This window comes from Carettochelys insculpta, chromosome 1 (genome assembly GCF_033958435.1).
Source record: "Carettochelys insculpta isolate YL-2023 chromosome 1, ASM3395843v1, whole genome shotgun sequence".
In the NCBI taxonomy this organism is placed as follows: Eukaryota; Metazoa; Chordata; order Testudines; family Carettochelyidae; genus Carettochelys; species Carettochelys insculpta.
The window spans coordinates 90,873,619-90,891,363 of record NC_134137.1 but is presented as its reverse complement, the minus strand read 5'-3'; the positions used below and the strand labels follow the sequence as shown (position 1 = coordinate 90,891,363).

Genomic DNA, 17,745 nt, shown 5'->3' with positions numbered 1-17,745 from the left:
GACTAAGTGCCCATCTGTGAAATCAAGTCAGTGAGACTACAAACTTCCCAACCAGAACAGTTACTGTGCTTAAACTTACATGGAAACACAGGAGTCGTTTGAGTCTGCAAGAGATGTCATCCTCAGGCAAAGGTCTTCTCAAAGAGCATGTTCTTACGATATGACGCAACAGAAAAACAAAGACAAATTTCATTGCTGCTGACAGCAGAAACCAATTCTGCTGGAGAAAGATACAGTTTAAATAACTCTCTCTCCAGGAAAGGTGAGCTTGTTGAAGAATGTTTCTTCCATGAAATCATTTGTTGCCTGCTGCTGTGGGCTGGAGACACTCATGTCACCAAATAAAGTAACACAGCTCCTCTGAGTACTGATAGCAAGAAAATTTCCACTAAAGAAACCAGAATCCAACTGAAGAAACAAAGAAGCCAAGGACAGAAGTAGCTCACCCAGATGGCTCTTCAGCCGCTGTAAATCTGTCATGAAGGTATGTCAATTTACACCATTGTTGAGGATTGCACACAGTACATTTAAAGAGGTCTTTTTTGTAATCATGAAAAGCCGTGTTGCAACATACTCCTGGGCAATACATCTGATCAAATCACTTAGGGAATTGCAACAATTCCACGGATATTTGTAAAAGTTGCATATGTGCTGGTCGTAAACAGCTTAAAAATGGGATATCGGATGTTATATAAAAAACAAACAAAAAAAAACTCTGTGTGAACACATTCTGTGTCCAAAGAGGAATTCCTGCAGGCAGCCAATATAAACACTATTGGAAATAAGACAGTTCCTATGCCATGAACTCTCTGAGAAAATGTCATCTCCTAATAGTTAAGGTTAAGTAGTACCTTGGTCATTAAAAAGTATTTTTTTCTGGGTTTTTTTTAGTTTAATTCCCATTTTTTGGTCTGTTTCTCCACATTCTTTTTAAATGAAGTGCTGAGGCTCATAGACTGTTCCCTTTTTGGTTTATCTTTAAAGATGTTTTGGCTTCTTATAAAGAGAACAGCTCTTGAAGAAGGCAATAAATATACAACATTAAATTGAAATGCACAAAAATACAAAGGTAGCTTTCACACTGCTTAGTCATACCATGGGGATGCTCTACTCCAGTTTTACTCTCTAGCACTTTCAAATTATTTCTTGATTTTTGTCCTTGTTCTCTGATTCTCATTTTTTGCCTTTGTATTTTACTGTTTTTCTCCTGCTTTCCATAGTCAGAGAAGTGATATGTGGAACTGTTGAAAAATGTTTTAGTTTTTTATTGAAAGATGAGACATACTAAGAAACTTGACAATAATGTTCCTCTATGTTTTAGCTTTCCAAAAAGCAGCAGGAAAAACAGCATAATAAATCTTAACTGGAGGAATTTGGTTATGTTTGAGGTCTGTGCCTATCAATCTGCTACACGAGACCAAAAGAAAAAATGTACTTGAATGGATGACAGACTCGGATAAGAAAACAAGAAGTTGTCTCATTTTGGAGCTAGAAAAGTCTCTTCCCTTTTCCTGCTGTCCTAATGAAAATAATATGGAATACATGTAATTAGATTAAAGATTGAACCTCTCTAATATGAAACTGTCTCTCATTCAGCAATATCAATTAACCAACATGATTTTAGTTAGCTGGGTGACCACTTATGAGGAGTGTGGTCAAGTTTCCCATTGTCTTAAAAAATTTGTTTCCAGCCACCATTCCTGGCTGTCAGTGTTCTGTACTGCTGTTTAGCTGTAATTTACTCCTAAATGTCTTCTAAGAGCCCAGAAAGCAGTGGAAGTGTTGGTAATGCTGCTAGACGAGATTGACCTCCCCGGGTCTGGCAAATTCTTTTGTCAGTTGGCAGTCAGGTCCCAAGGGTGCCAGATTATAGAGTTGCAACCTTGTAAAACATTTGCAATATACAAAATAGTCTCAAAAATGAAAACTAAAATTAAAAATTGTGAATAAAAGAGGGAAGGGAGGAGTGATGCATCTATAATTAAATCATAAAGCAAGAGAAATGGAGACATGAGAAGGCATCTACACTCACCCCTTGCTATACAAGCACGATTGGTTCCCAACTTTCTGCTTGGAGATGAAAACTCATAAGAGGGACACTAAATTCCCATTAAAATATATGTAAAAGCCTCTGATTCATTCCAAGTGTTCCTAATTGGTGAAGGAGTGGCAGCATGTGGCGCTGCTTTTGAAAAGTAAGCGCATTTTGGGTTGGCAGGGGATTGGAGAGGGTTAAAGGCTGGGGGCAGTTTAGGGCCATGAGCAGGAGGGAGGGTTAAAACCTGGTGGCAGGTTGGGTCCATGGCAGGGTCAGGCAGGCGGGTTAAGTCTGCGGTGGGTTGGGTCCATGGGGATGGTGGGGTGTTAAGGCTGCAGTGAGCCAGTGAGGCCGGCAGGGTTTCAAGCTGCAGTGGGTAGGGGCTGTGGGGCAGGTGGGGGGGGGGTTAAGGCTGTGGTGGGTTGAGTTTGCGGGGTGGAGGGTAAGGCTTGTATTAGCAGCCGGGAGTTCACTTATCCAGTGAACAAAGGTAGGTATATGTGTCCCTCATTTTAGTGAGTACTCGTAAGTAAAGTACTTGTTTAATGAGGGATGGGTGTATGTTAATGCCACATACCACGACTTTCAGAAGATGGAACTAAGCATGAAAACTAAAAAAGAATATATACGTGATACAAATTTAAGGGAGGAAAAAAGAAGCATTTAATTACCAGTGACCCTTCAGAGAGAGGACATGGAAATTCTGTATGAATGGGCAGTTGAGGGGACTGAAGTCCAAATCTGTCAGCCGCATGCAGTAGGCAGTGACCTGGAATGTAACAGCCAAAGGTGAGAGTGGCCATAGCTCAGGAAGAGCCTGGGAATAATAGCTCTTAGATGTGACCGAGGGGTGGGTGCCCTCACACATGTTCCCTGGGCCACGTCCTACCCAGCTTCAGTTCCTCCATCAGTGCCACTTGTTTGTTTCTGGATTCCCCGTTGAGTTTTCTCTGATCACACTTTTGAGGGTCTTCCCCATCAACTCCAGCCCACTGTTCCCAGTGCCCACAAGTTAAGACCTGTGGCCATGTAGTTGCAAAGCCTAGTCTTGACTACGTGCAGTCCTGGCCATAGGCAGGAATAAAGGGACTTCAAAGTTACCCAGGCACTTTGAAGTACCGGTGGGTTAGCTGCAGCTACACATGAGCCACCACTTCAGAGTTTAACAGTTTGAAGTTGCTGTGGGGGAGAATTAGCTTAATGAAGTGCTGCATAATCTCCCGCCATCTTACTTACCATGCTCCCTTCGAAGCAGGGAGCTAGTGTAGACAAACCCTCTATTAAGCATAAAAAATGCCACCAGCAATCACTATTACTAATACTACTGAGACTGAAGTTTCTTACTATGACAACATATATTTCAATTGCTCCCTGCACACATTTGCTAGTAACAGGTGTTGTAAACTTTTTACTGGATATGAAATTGTGATTTTTTTGTTTTGTTTATAGGTGCATGGTGGGGAAATGATAGAACTTGGAGTATCTAATAATAATCTAACTCCTCTTTTTATCGCAGGCCTAATTTTGCTCCATAAAAGTCAACGAAAAAACTTGCCATTGACCTCAAGGAGCAGAATTGGGTTTTCAATGCATTTATTCTTTCCAACCCCTATGAAGAATCTGATCTGCTACATGTGAAGGATTGTTGTAAAAAAGATTGTCTTTAGAATCTGGTGTCAGTGAACGCATTCCACAACATACTCACGGTCCATTTTATTAAAAGATATTAGATGGCCCTTCCCAGTTGCATTAAAGACCATCTGGAAAACAGTTTCATCTTCTGTTAAATGCCCATCTCTCTTAGTAACACTGAAATTACATTCCACACTTAGTAAAATACCATACTGAGGAGACAGTGCATTATGACAAGGTTATGTTATAATGAGGATGCTTTATAATGGGGTTTAGTGTAGCTAAGAATTAAAGTACAATAATCTTGTTTCTGATAACAAGTAGCTTTATAATGTGGACAAAGTGGAGTAAATTTAGTAATACATTAATCCTCTCCCTAGGCCAGGCTATCCTATTCACTCACAGAAAATTATTTCAACACTAATTATTTAGGCAATTGCTACGCTCATGCTGCCTCATGAAAATCCTAGATCTCTCTTGGGAGGACAGGTGCATGAACACACTACATCCTGGAAGAGTTGAGCATGACCAACACTGAAGCCATTATTCACCATCAACCTCGTTGGACTGGTCACGTGGTTTGGATGTCTGATCAGTGCCTCTCAAAACAGAGTCTGCTTTTGGTGTTGAAGGAAGGGCAGAGGAGCATTGGGGGCCAGAAGAAACGATATAAGGACGTGCTGAAGGCACACATAAAAAGTGCAGCATTGCTGTTGACATTAGGGAAAACCTGTCCCAGGACTGTCTCCACTGAAGAACAGTAATCCATAAGGGGGTGGCACAATCTGAGAGTTTCTGCTGTGGTGGAGAAGAAGAAAAGAGCAGCAAAAACTGACCCACGCCCCTCCACCAGTTACCAACACCTGCCCCTTCTGTGATGAAACCTGTGGGTCCAGAATCGGGATGATTAGCCGTCAACAGACCCAAAAACAGGAGGGTGACATGAAGATGTCCTACTCGTTATTGAGTGACCACCAAGAGACACTTATGTTAATCAGACACCTAGTCTTACTTTTCAGAATGTAAATTCATACTCACTTCCTCCTTTGTTTAAGCAAAAATTGGACTCCACATCCATTTTCTGCAGGACAAATAAAATGATTTGCTGCTGGAGGTGGCTTGCAAAATGGGAGTAGGCTCAGAGTATCAAAAACAATTTCCCATCAGAGCATGTGTTCAAGTAAAGGCAGGGCCCACAAGTATCTCACTGTTGTGCAGCTGCAGAATCTCACTTAGCCACAAAAATGAAAATATAACAAAAACAAAATAGCATCTGTTTAAGCAAAATAGCTATGGCATTTTGCATCCTGTATTCTCTTTCCAGTGCTCACGCAGGACAGTTTCTGTCTACCTAATGAGTCAGAGAAGGCCATACCAGCACAGACAGAGTTAAGGGGAGCCTTTAGGCCCAGCTAATTCTATTGCACAATATCTGCCATCAGTGCCATGCCTGCAGGGGAAATGAAAGGAAAGGCCTATCTGGTCAGGGCGGAGGCTGGAATTCAGCCTTTGTAACTGAAGGGATGGTCGCTGATGGTGTTCTGGAGACAGCCCTGTTAGCCACAGCAGCCACTGGGAGGACTGGCTAGACCATAAACAAAAAACACTGTTTGAATCAGAGACCTTTTGGGAAGCAAATTTGAAGGAAAGGGGAAAAATGTGTCTCCCGCTTCTCAGTGCCCTCCCCATGAGGAAGATGGAGGATAGTCCAGTATGATGTTTGCTTTTTGCTGTAGAACATTTTTCTGCTGAGCCCCTCATCCCTGTCTAGAAACAGAGATATTAGAAGAGACAAGTCCTGCTGGACTGGCACCTGCCTTATTGGGCCTTGGATATTAAGCAGGGGTGGGAAGCCACTGACCTATAGAAAAATCAGTCAGGGGCCACAGAAGTAAGAAGAAAAGAAGGTGTGCGTGTGGGGAGGAAACACCTCACTGATGTGGTAACCAACTGCCTGGGGGCCAAGGCTTTGGGGTCTGGGTGGCAGGGATAGTGCAGGACCAGGCTGGAAATTGGGGGGTCTGGGCAGGAGGGAGGGTGCAATAGGGGGCTGGAAGCAGGTGATGTGGACTGGAGTGGGGTGCAGGAGCAAGCTGGGGGTGTGGGTCTATGTGAGAGGAAGGGTGCCGGAGGATTTGGAGTGTGGGGTCTGGGAGAGGGGCTGTGGGTCAGTGGGAAGAAGCAGGGTTTGGGTAGTTAGTCAATAGGAGCAGGGCTTGGGGTCTGGGTGGAAGGGGTGAAGTATTTGGGTTGAGGGGTCTGGAAGGGAGGGTCTGGAGGTGGGAAGGTGAGTGCAGGAAGGGGATGGGAGTGGGGCTCTGGATGGGACAGGGTGCAGGAGTTGTCTGGGGGCGTGGGGTCAGTGCAACAAGGATGCAGCTTACCTTTGCAGCACCCCCAGCTGCAAATGGTTCTGTGCCCCTCCCCCCTGCTCCCGGGCATAGCCCTCCATTTCTCTGATTGGCTGTAATTCTGGCCAATCAGAATTCTGGCCAATCAGAGCAATGGTAGGAAGCCTCCAGAGAGGCCACTGTGGGCTGGATTCTATGGAGGGGAGCCCTGAACATCAGGGTCTGCATTCAGGCCAAGCACCAGGAATTCCGCACCCCTGAGACTTCTTCCCCCAGCCCTAGGAAAAACTGTGTCGGTATCGTAGTGCTTGAAAGATCCACAAAGAGGTGCTGTTCCAGTCATACTCACTACACTCTGACAGCACAAAGAACCGTGATGGTGGGGGAGTGGTGATACTTTTAAAGATCTTTATAAATAATTCAATACTTCATTTAAATGTCCCGGAGGAAGGATTTCTGGGAAAGGCCAAGGAAGGACCATTATTTCCCCACACCCTATGCAGGGCTGGCTATACTTGGAACAGCAGTGCCTTTGTCTCAGAGCATTGCAGAGCATGGGTGCTAAACACAAAACCTTCTAGGTATGGACCTTTGAAAATAGGGTTGCCTGGCACTCAGTTTTCAACCAGAACGCGCAGTCAAAAAGGGACCCTACCAGCTCTGGTGAACACTGCCGACTGGGCAGTGACCCACCCTGAGTGCCCACGTCACAGCTCCCTTTGGTTGGGACCTAAGTTCCCTCACATTATGCCATGCTCAAGGGCTCTACGCTGCAGCAGAGGGAGACCTCTCCCCAAGTCCCGAAGCAGTCACGGCCAAGGGAAAGGCACCTCTCCCCCCTGACAGCACCAACACAGAGCTGCTGCAGTGGTGGAAAAGGGACCTCTCCCTGCCAGCACTGAACTGCTGTGGTTTTAAGGGTAAAATCCTAGGTTTTTATTGTAAGTCTTTTGCACGTTTTAATGTATGGCAGGGCATCCATTTTGTATTTCAAAAGGGAAGATTGGTCAAGTGATTTTAAGTTTTACCAGCAAAGTTTTCCTGCCTTTTTCATGACACTTAGCAGTAAACAGAACGCTGTCAGATATTCCAAGGTGTCTCCCTGCAGGGGTAGCTTCTACGGAGTTTCTTACTAGGGTTTTCCCGCTGCAGATTTTTTTAAAAGGCTGGAAGATGTCCAGTCAGCTGCTGCCCATTCTAGTGGCAGGTTGTGGGGGTCTTTCTTCCTGAGTCACCTAAACTCCATTCCACAGCATCTGAAGACAGCAAGGAGACCCACACAAACTGCCAAAGTGATTTTATGTTGTTATGCTACTCTTTCATTGCCCCTTTCATCCCCTATTTTGTAAACTTTCCCCTAAATAAAGTTTTACTTGTTCAGTTTACATAAATTGAGTCTCCATGATTAATTATGAGAGGGAAAAGGGAGATGCTGGCAGTCACAGCAGTGTACGAGAGAATCTATTTTGTTAGGGGGTCCGTTGCAGCCTAATCCCTTAAATCTGCCTGACTGAACAGCGGCCAGGGAAGCTTTTTGCTGGGGCCACTGGCAAAGCAGCCAGTGTAGCAGATATGTCTTCTAGTCAGGAGGGAGGAGCCTTAGTGCATGCACCACACCACAGAGTTTCATGCCCCCACCCTAGAACCTGGACCAGCTGGCAACTTCTGAGGTGCAGAATGGTACCCCAAGGACAGGCAGGCATCAGGCAGCCTGCCTTAATGCCACTGACCAGGTGCCACCCAGGTGCTCCCTAACCCCAACTCCCCCCAACTCATGGAACTACCTTCTGCACCCTAAATCCTTCATCCCCAGTCCCACCTCACAGATGATACACTCAGCTCACAGCCTGTACCCCCTCCAGCATCCCAACCCCCAGGATTGAGCTTCTCCCCAAACCAGGAGTTCCTTCTTGCATGTCAACCCCCTCATCCTCAGGCACCTCAGCCCCCTGCCTCAATCCACAGCCCTCTCTTTTATTCTGAGTCCCTCAGCCCCACCCCAACCCCTCATTCACAGCTCCCCTCCAGAGTGCCCGTCCCTACCCAGAGCCCTCCCCCCAGCCCTCACCCATTCCACAACTAAAAGTCCCAGCCTGAAGCCCCTATTTAGAGCTGAACCCCCTTTTAAAGCCCTGACCCCAACCCTTCATCCCCACCACCACCACACTGTCCCTGTGTGCAATGACTTTTTGCTGCCTCTCACTTTCGTGGAATTCTCTCCATTTCCTATATTATGAGAAAGGTAAAACAGAAGAGAACAGACTCACTTGCATTTACTGAACACTTTTGATATGCAAGCCTAACGTGTTATGGTATGCTGGTGTGAGGAATCTTAGTAATACTTATTTCTGAGGGGTCAGCTATGAATGACATATTCTACTTGGAGATCATTTTACTTTGCAAAGAAGAAAATTGTGTAAATTATTTTGAAATTTCTTATTCAGAACTTCGTGCTGTCCAGATGGCACTGAAGTTTGAAATATGTGGCTATTCCGAAAGTTCTACTACTCTTCATGTGATGAGGGATACTGGAACTGGAATACCACACTCAAAATGGTAGTGCTATTTCTGACACACAGAAAAGACACTGCATTGCTATTTTGGGAAAATCTCATAAAGATGTGCTTGGAATTTGTCAGAGAGATATTGTGTATATATAAAGATTTCGACAGATTTCAGTGGGCTTTTGATCAGACCCATACAGAACCATAGCTGAGAATTAATCTCCCATGTCTTTATTATCATATCCTTCTTAAGTGAGATTTTATTAAATGCAAGAACTCCTCCATGATGCATGACTGTAGCCAAAAGTTTTTCTTTTTTCATTTTATAACAGGTTTTTCTGGGTATGTCCTGATTTAGAAAAGAAAGTTTCTCATTCCTTTCCTGAATCATCAGCTGTTGCTAGCCCTGACATCTGGCTTAGTCAAGGAGTTTGCTCATTGGATGATACTTCACTTGTTCATTTGACTAGTCATATTGATGAGTAATATTTCATATATGAAAAATAAACAGTACTAAATGAACTGGCGAAGGCAGTATAAACTATGAGTTGGATTCTCTGTAGTTGATTACAGGAAATACGAGAGTTCTGCTCATATTGCACTTTTGAGAACTAGAAGACAGAAGGAAAGGAGAAGGAAAGAAAATGATAGGATGTGTATATGAACTGATGATTGCAGACTGTGTTGATAGCTAATGTTTAAAGCAAGGTGGTGTTTTGCTTCTCATTCTAAATTGTTCAGGCACTCATACCTCAGAATCATTCCCTTCAGTATAAGCTTCCTTTTACCCCCAAGGAGGTTTTTTTAATAGAAGAAAAATTGTTAAGTCAAAACTTTTCAGAAACAGTAGGTACTTAACATCAGGGCTCTAAATTTACATTTAGGGGCTTAAATAAAGGTCTAATGCTCAAAAAGTGATGAGCATGCACAAGCCCAATTTTAAGTAGCCCTTTCTGAAAATGTTGGTATAAATGCTGAATAGATACCAGCTTTCTCTACAGTGTTTCTGATCCTGGAGGCTGTGGTTGGAGGGATGAAGAGTGAGAAAGCTAAATTTAACTGCTGACTTTTTCAAAAGGCTAAGGTTGGATTTCCAAAACTATGTTAACATTATGAAATCCCCACCAACTGTATTGGGAGCAGATAAGCCCATGCAGAGAAAGGATCTTTGAAACCCCACCTTTTGCTTCTTTTCCTGATGAAGCACAATGGTTCTTAGAAACTAATGAAAAATGTTCCTTCTGAGTGGGCAGGACTGGCCAAACCTACTGACCCTCCAAGCCACATACAGCAATCTTCAAAAGTTTGAGAACCATAGCACATTTGGCTGGGTTCAAGGCTTCAGCCCTGCAGAGGAAAGGTGAGGTTACTTCTTTGTGCCTCTAGGGTTGGTGAGTGTTGGGCTCCATTGGGTGTGAGGCTGAAGCCACAAGCCATAGCAGATGCCTCCTACGGGGCTGGTGCATGAAGATGCTCCTCCCTGTTGGGCACAGTCCCTTACCTCGTCACCCTGCAGCAGGGCAGAATCCCCTCGCTCCCACAGTTTGGTAGGTGGAGAATGTGGGGAGGGGTCCACAAGCTGCATTTTAACCGTCAAAGAGCCACATGTGGCTCATGAGCTGCAATTTGGCCACCCCTGCTAGAAGGCTTTCCGCCTGTCTCACTGGTGTTGTATGAGAAAGGAGGCATGTCGCTGAATGTGGATGTGAGGCCAGGCTTGAAAGGAAATTTTAAATGCTGGCATTACATCTTCTGAATGTTGAATGCATCAATCAGAAATTGTTGTTCAGGGCTGCCCCCACCAACACCGCCCCCCCACCATCCTGCCAAGCTGAAGACCTTGCCTCTTCCCCTGCTCTGCCCCACCTTGCCCATGATCCCCTCCATGACCTGGCTGTGATTGCCTGGGACGGGGGTAGATGGAAGACAGCAGCAGCAGCGGCAGTTGCAAGAGGTCGCCTCTCCCCTTTTCTCCCCGCCATCACCACATGCTGCTCTGCCACAGCCTCCCAGCTCACTGATCACTGCTTCTCCATGGGCGGCTGGAGGCCTCCCAGCTGCCCGCAGAGAGCTGGGGCTCAACAGGACTGGAGGCCACAGTGGAGCACTGTGTAATGAGTGCTGAGGAGAGTGGGGGGCCAAGGGGAGTTGATCCCCTGCAGGCAGCCCCAGCCGCCTATGCCCTGCCCCAGGCAATCCTCCCCCTCCCATCCATAGGATGGGCAGGGCAGCTGTTGCATGGCTCCTGAAGCTGGGGCCTGGGGCGGCTGTCCCACCTCATCCTATGAATGGGTCAGCTCAGCTGGTGTTTACCTGGCAACGTTTACTGCTCTACTCTAAAGATGACTGGATTAATAGCCAGAACACTTTTGGCCCAGATCCTTCACCACTAGTCTCTCTGCAGTGTGGGAAACTCCCATTGACTATGCCAGTTCATTGTCTGAATAGGCAGTAAGAACCACAGGGTTTGGTCTGTTTTGTTTTATAAACCTTATACTTTGGCTGCATTTGAAAAACACAAACCTCATATTGCAGGGAAAGATGTAATAGTTTGTGCCTGTCTGATCAACTGACGGCCTAAGAAAATCATTTCTCTTCCTGAGGCATTATAAGGTTCAGGCAGACTCCAGACAAACTTCCCCATTCTCCGGATCCAGCCTGTCCATTCTCAGATTTAATCATAGTGTTAATTCTATGATTTCTTAGGAGTAAAGGTACTTCGACGTGCCCGCACCTATATGCATGCCAGGCTCTCTTCTTTTCACACAACCCCCCTTCCAGCCTGACAAGGGCTACGGGAACAGTGGAGCACAGCCAGCTGGACCCAAAAGTTCTCTTTAACCCTTGCTGTGTTAACTAGTATTTTCTCTGCTTCATCACACTGAGCAATGGCTATTTTTCACTAGCTCTGAAAGGTAACCAGTTACAAAACATCAGCTCTCCTTCCACCAACACACACACACACACACACACACACACACATACACAGAGATACCATATTTGTAGTTTGAATTAATATTCTGTATTTAAGAATCACACACCGCATGGCAGACTCTGAGGGGAATAAGGGCATTTTGAAAAGTGCGGGGGGCTTTTGAAAAGGAACCCCATGTAGCTGCGCCGAGCCATGAGCGTTCAAAAGCAGCGGTTTCAAAGCGCTGCGGCCGGAAGTGTCCTAATGCTAATGAGGCACTGAATATTCAATTCAGTTCCTCATTAGTAATCTTCAAAATGGCCATTTGCATGGCCATTTTGAAGTTTTGGCCAAGCGTGGCCACAGCCTAGGACTATATGTCCACAGCAGTGGAATGTTTTCAGGAAATAGAAAAAAATCACACATTTGCTAAACAATGACAATGTTAAGAGTCCTACAATTTAAAGATCCAATGACTGCATAGAATTTTGATTTATCTTACCAGCCAAATATATCAGTGAGATCCCCCAAACTGGCATATGAATATTATTTAGTTAAATAACTTATTGAGCAGACTACCAAAAGGATTAATTTTAGAAGTAGAAGCTACCTGTTTACTCATTAATCATAGACCTCCTCAAATATCTGATTTTTTTTTATATTATTCTCTTCAGCAAACTACAATTATGACTTCCAGGCACAGACAATTTTAATACAGCTTCTGCTTTTGAAAACTGTGTTTAAAATTGTGCAGTGACTTTTGAAGAATAATAATATCTGAGGCCAGCAGAAAAGGATTTCTGTCAGGTGATGGAAACTGATTTGTTTCTAGTGGAATGCTCCATGCTAGTAGTTCAAACCTCAAACATTGGTGAATAGTATAACACAGTGGGATGATTTCTGAGTCACTACTAGAACACCCCCATGATTCACTTATTAAGGACTGAGCAAAAGTGTTTGTGGCCAGCAGTGAAACTGAAAAGCACTAAGCTTCAGCCTGATAAACATCTACGAGTTGTATTTAAAAGATGAGATGTTTTCATTGGCAGGACTTGTGACGACCAAGAAAGAGTATAACTCACAGGAAAGTATGAACAGGCTGGCCACTCACAAGCAGATCTGCTATACTGAACAGTGATCCACTCAGGCACAAACTATGTAGTTTGAGAACATTGACAGAAACTTCGTAAGAGAAGGGTGATGAAGTTAAAGAAGAAACAGAACAACGCAAAAGCCCACTGCTTAAGCAAAGGAAAGGAGTGAAAAAAAAATGTGAGTGAATGAGTAAGGAAGGGAAAAGCAGGCTTCTTACTTTCCTTAATCTTGTAATGAGCTGGAAGAATGCAACCAGTAGTAGTGGTACAAGTTTTTGTTTTTCAGTGGATGCATTTGTTTCAGAGCTGATAATTATTCAGATAATTAACCTCAGCTAATAAAGTCCACCAACCATCATTTACTGCATAAAAAGAGGAACGTATATATTTGTTTATTTTTAAACACCTCTCCCAAGTGAAGGTGAAAGACAACAGATGGACTCTGAAGACAGAGAAATAAAACATGCCCCACTGAACAGGCACTACTGATGAGCCAAAAATTGAGTTAGACTGCCTTTAATCAGAGCTGCAGCATCCATTCAGCATTATGTATGTAGCCAGGGATACTCTATTCAGACAGATTTAGAAATGTTTAAAGAGATGCATGTGGACTAAGCCATAATGAGAATAATGACAGCGGTTGTATGGCTAAATCTCCACAAAATATATGCTATTAACAGTTAATAGTTACCCTGTCCACTGCTCTTCTATCCAATGGAGTACTCATCACATGAAACCATTTTTGATGATGAATTGTAGAAGAATGGCTGTTAGAATGACTTGGGCAGTTCTCTCTGGTTGTATGAAAAAGTTGTGGCAGTGAGTGCTAGTTAGTATTCTGCAAAGTCACTCTCATGTTAAGCAATTCGTTTAAAGATACATAGATCCAAATCATACTTTGTTATATCAGTGTATCCCCACTTATTTTAGTAAGCTTGCAACAATGTAACTGAAAACTGAATTTGGCCCATTAGACTGGTTCTGTAAGCTCCCCAGATAGTATTGATATACATTCCCAACACTAGTACAATGCATTGATATAAAACATTCAAACAGAGTTATGCATCTCGTGTCCTTCAAGACTGGTAAGTTCATCAGAACTTTAAATATTTGAAAACCAGAAAGTAAATAGTTAAGGTTACTCACATTTAAACTTCTAAAAATCAGGAACATCAGAGCTAAGCTGCATATTTATGGGGTTCTAGCATCAGCCACTGGGAATTATCTGTATCTATCTGTGACATTATCTGATTAAAATATAACCATCACCGTTGCTACCACCATTAATATTTGCAACAAATCTTGTACAAAGAGTGACACTTTATGAAAAGCTTATCGTTCTTTGGTTATGACTATGCTATCTGTATTCCTGCATCATTTTTGTAGTTGAAGTTATGAGCTTTGGCTATGTATTTGTATTTCAGTGTGCTTGATTCTGAGTAGCACCAGTGAAGTACTTGCCCAGCCTGCTATGAAATGACTATTCGAGGTGAGTAGAAACATTTGACTAGCAGTGGGCCTTGGGAGGTGGCAGTCCATATTTAAGGAGCCTTCCTGTGGACATTCAGACTCGCATGGAAATAATGTCTTTCACCTGTAAAGAAGTGAGTCGTGCATGGACAGGTGACTTGCTCATATGATTCCAAACCCCATCTTGTTGCTGGACTTTTCCACAGCGCGAACAATGGGATTCCCTTCACATGGCAGAAGATACAAAAGGCTCTTAAAACCCCTCTATTTTGTCTTCAATCCTGCTTCTTACCTCTGGAGGAACTTTGTTACGAATGGAAGCTCTAAACAAAGGACTGAATGGCCCATGCAAATTGCAGATGTGTTCCAGAGACGTGATTAAAACCAGCAGTTTATTCCATCACTGCTACAAGTCTAAACCAAGAACTTTGCAACTGTTATATTACTTTGACCATTTTAACTCTTTCTTTTCTTTCCTTTTGCTTGCTACCTTTAGGCTTTCGTTACTAAAAGATTGCCATAGCCTGATATATGGGTAAGATTCTAAGTTATAAATTGACCTGGGCATGTGGTTGGTCCTTTGGGGATGGGAAGAACCTTTTATTTGATTAGATTGGTTTTCATAAGCACTGGTCCATGTAAGGAATGCTACCGGTGGTGATGCAGGGGAACTAGAGTGTCAGAGGGAAATGCTTGTATGTATCACATCTTGTTAGCCAGTGTGGCAAGACAAGACAGTTCTGTTTCTGACTCGTTCAGTGTACTTCACAGTGTAGGACCTCCATCCTGGGCTGTGGCAGCCCTGTCTCTAAGTGTTCACTCTGAATTAGTACTATCAGTAGCACCCCTCCAGAGAGTGCCCCTTCTTATAGCATCCAGCAGTACTCAGTTAAAGAAGCTTGATAGAGCTGTGATTGCCTCATATCACAATCTGGATGGTCTTGCCTGTGATGGGTCATTTCCATCCCCCTGATAAAAAGGCTAACAAGTATTCCTGCACTTAGCTCGTATCAATTAGATACACCTACACAGCAGGGCCAACAGCCACTGTGGGTCTGGGGACAAGCTGGGGGGGAGGCAGCTCTCTGCCCCTGGAAGGGGTGGGACCAAGGTGGGAGGAGCAAGATTTAGGTCACTGAAGCTGTGTCCCCACCCTATGCTTCCTCAGAGCCACACGTGGAACAGCAGCATAGCACTGCCGCAGCATTTCAAAAGGGCCTGGAATTCCATCCGCCACCAGAGCTGCTTTGACAACAGTGGCAGCCAGATCTCTGGGGCCCTATAAAATTCCGGGCCCCAAGGCAATTGTCCCTATTGCCCCCTCCCCCCATCAGCGGTCCTGCAGCTATAGATCATGTTCCACATGGCAAAGGGGAGATTTAAAAAGTGACTCTTGTCACAAAGGCCCGATCTACATTAGACCTGACAATTTACCCTAGATATGCAATTCCAGCTGAAACTGGTGTATCTGCAATTGACTTATCTGGCCATCCTCACTGAGGGAGGTCAACTCTTTTACTCCTCATGAGAATGAGGAGTACAGGGGATGGTGGTCAAGCCCTGATAGGTCGATTTCACATGGCCCCTGGAAGATTGACCCAGACCAGGTTGATCTCCTGGTAAGGAGAGACATACCCAAAAAGGGGGAAAGTTGACCCAGGAGGAGACATGGCTAGTGAGCTCCAATAGCCAAGCCTGAGGCAGTGGCTAGCCTTTTCTTGTCCCTTTTTATGTGAACAGGCTGAACTGATTCATGCCCGGACAAGTGACTTGCTCATGTGCTTCCCAGCATCATCTTGTTGCTGTACTTTTCCACAGCAAGAACAATGAGATTCCTTCCACATGGCAGAAGAAATAAATTGGCCTGACCTGCTTGATATGGGTGTTGGGCCCTGGAATTCTGCTTCCAACCAATGACCTGCAATGGGACCTACGGAGCATTGCCAGGGATGAGAAGTAATTGGAGTCAGAAGGGATGCCAGAGTGAGCTGAATTCCCACTGGAAACAGATTGATTGCCCAGGAGTGGTTGTTCCTGTGGAAGACCTAGAGGTAAGAGATTATGTGTGAGGCAGGCTGAGAGTTGGCCAGGACAATTGGTGGAGAAGGCACATGTGAAGTCATGTGCCTAATATAAGGTCCTCGGACAGAGTATGTGGTGGAACATGCTCCCATATCACTGATAGGAAGGCTAACAGGCATTCCTGCACTCAACCAGTGCCAACTAGCTGCAGCCGTGAACCATGCTTCACCTGGAAAAGGGGATATGAAATAGAAGAAAGTTGCCACAGAGAAGGGGGGAAGTTTACCCAGCAGGAGAGGCTGCTAGGGCGGCTTGTCACTCCAGAGCAAGGGGGGCTGAGCTCAGGGGAAAGGTTGACCTTTCCTCCTCCTCGCCCCTCCCCTTCTCTCCCCTTGTATGAGCTGATATGGGCAAGGCATCCTGAAGGGATGCTTCCCCTTCCCTCCACCCTCACAAACAGTAGCAGGACTGGGGCGATGCTGCTAGGCACTAGACGGAATTGCACTCAGAAAGGAACTGGGAGTGAGTTGGGTTGCCACTGGCAAAGATTGGCCAAGAGCAGTGATTCCCATCATGGACCCCAGGGCAAGAGACTTGGAGAGACGACAGCCCAATCCAGGGTATGGGTTGACCTACTACAGTGCTGCTTGAGGAGGGTATGAGCCCATATTCTTTCCTGGCCTGCTCCTACCATATATGATCATAGGAAAGAGTTGCATGTGTACAGTTGTAGCTCCGGTCCACTCCCTGTCAGTGCTGAATTTTGTAGGTTGTGTGAGTTGTGGAGCACAGGGGTCTTCTCCATGCATCAAGCCAAGGGAGTGCTTTAAAGGTCAGAGGAGAGTGTGGTTACAAGTTAGAGTTAACCCATCTGCTCTTGTTTGTAATGTAGATGCCCCTCCTCTGCCCTGCAGCAGCCCAAACATTTAAAGATAAATGTTTCAGTTTATATTTTTGTAAAATTTTATCTGCTGCTTTGATGCAACAGTACAAAGTGTCACAAAACAATTTCCAAGCAAATCCTGCCTTGAGAGGCACACCAGCAATCCCTCTGAAATCAAGGGGAGCTAGGTCCATGCCACTAAGGACTGAATTTGGGCTCAAAAGATTCAAGAACGTAATTTAAATTTCACTTCCTAAACTGGTTTACAGATTTTTTATTGCCCACCATTTCATTAACCAGTCAAATCTTCTACATTTGAAAGCAGAAAGGAAGTTGCTTGTGGACTAATGAACAAAGTTTGCCAGATGTAAGCTTACCAAAGAGTTAGTCATTCAGCTAGTTCATATTCATAAGGAAATCATGGTACTGTTCTTTTTAGCAGCAGCTTCTTCATACTTAACAAACTATTCACCAGAGCTGATATCCTTCCACTTTATAAAGTTGAGCAATGCTCAATAGACAGTTCAAAAATCTCTTAAACACAGAAGCTGCTTTAATGTGTATCAGACTGGCTCAGGACCACAGGCGTTAGAGGTAGTGAGGCAAGCTCTAGTAGAACTGTTTATACTTATATGGACCAATTAAATTGTATGCATGATACTATACAGATCACAGCTTATGAAGGTTCATTGACTGGGAAGTCATTTACAGGGTTTAGGAAGACTTCATTACCTGAATATCCATTTAAAAGAAATTGGTTCAGGGATATAGTACTAGCTGCCTTGTTCTAGCAATCTAAATAAAATCTCTCTCCCCCCCCGCCCCCACCAACAGTTG

At 44.4% G+C, this 17,745-nt stretch overlaps 1 long non-coding RNA gene across 1 annotated transcript; it reads left to right on the top strand.

The window, feature by feature from the left end:
• Positions 1-417: 417 nt before the first annotated feature.
• LOC142006934 (uncharacterized) lies at positions 418-15,839 on the top strand. Its single transcript, XR_012643855.1, has 3 exons — positions 418-484; positions 13,958-14,022; positions 15,822-15,839. It is a non-coding gene; the product is annotated as an uncharacterized LOC142006934 (long non-coding RNA).
• The last annotated feature ends 1,906 nt before the right edge of the window (positions 15,840-17,745 follow it).